Here is a 1,061-nt window from a genome sequence, read left to right as displayed (position 1 = left end):
ATATATATATATATACATGTGTGTATATGTGAAAAATATATAAATATCCTTATGCTTGGCAGTTTGTGAGTATGTTTGTATGTGCATGTATAATGCGCTTCTCCTGACGTTCGAGCATGAACAGACGCATATTTGCCAAGCCAAATAAAATTAAGTCATATTGTCAGTAATTAGGAGGCATATTTTTTTAGGTCATGTTTCATATACATGATAGCTGACGAAGCTACATTTTTGCTGTATATTTAATCTAAGCATTTCGAATGTCTTCTATAGGACAAAAATTGAATTGCAAAATATTTAACTTACCTGCCTAATCAAACGAGAGTTATATCAGCGAGTAGTTTTAAATAACTTTTGATCGATAGATACACATTATGATAACATATATTTTGAAAAGATATTATTTTACATACCCAGCAATCTAAATATAAAACATTTAAAGTTATACATACGAAAACAGGTCATATATATGTTTGTGTTTTTGAGTGTGACAATGTATGTATTCATACCTATTCGATAAATTAACACTTCAACATAAACAGCTTGTTAAATACATGTAAGTATAAGCTTACCCTTGTTTGACAACCTCTATACTCTTTCGTTCACTCTCTACAACTCGATCCGAATGACAGCCTTTCCGCTACTTATAGTTTAACTAGAATAAAATAGCGTTCAGTCATTTATTATGGAATTCAGCCTAATTTGACTAACAAAATTAGGCTGAATAAAATAACGATATGCGCTGCACTATTAGGATGGAGCGACGTTTACGCAAGTGGGAACACGGCAAAGGACGATATATTAAACTCCGTAGTTTCATTAAACTGTTAATGAAATTTTAAAAGATAAACAGGAAGGAAAATATATACACACGTATAAAAATATGTATGCCAGTACGTATTTACGTATGTATATAAATATCTGTTTACGTATGCATTTATGTATTCATAACACAGTACACATATATACATATATCTATACATATATATACACACATACGCATACACATATACGTACATATATATATATATATACGTATAGGTATACATATACGTATATAT

At 29.8% G+C, this 1,061-nt stretch overlaps 1 protein-coding gene across 5 annotated transcripts in view; it reads right to left on the bottom strand.

The window, feature by feature from the left end:
- Positions 1 to 1,061, bottom strand: part of LOC106872763 (FMRFamide receptor) — a 285,188-nt gene that overhangs the window by 78,243 nt on the left and 205,884 nt on the right. The window contains exon 1 of one of the 5 annotated variants that reach the window (XM_014919867.2): positions 573 to 839. The exons of 3 other annotated variants lie outside the window; for them this stretch is intronic. The gene's annotated coding sequence lies outside the window, so the exon portion shown is untranslated. Of the gene's footprint in view, positions 1 to 306; positions 420 to 572; positions 840 to 1,061 lie in introns of those variants that run through there. One more of the 5 variants, XM_014919875.2, reaches the window with a different exon arrangement.

This window comes from Octopus bimaculoides, chromosome 4 (assembly GCF_001194135.2).
Source record: "Octopus bimaculoides isolate UCB-OBI-ISO-001 chromosome 4, ASM119413v2, whole genome shotgun sequence".
NCBI classification, from domain to species: domain Eukaryota; kingdom Metazoa; phylum Mollusca; class Cephalopoda; order Octopoda; family Octopodidae; genus Octopus; species Octopus bimaculoides.
The sequence above is the reverse complement of the archived record's forward strand: the minus strand, read 5'-3'. Positions and strand labels throughout refer to the sequence as shown.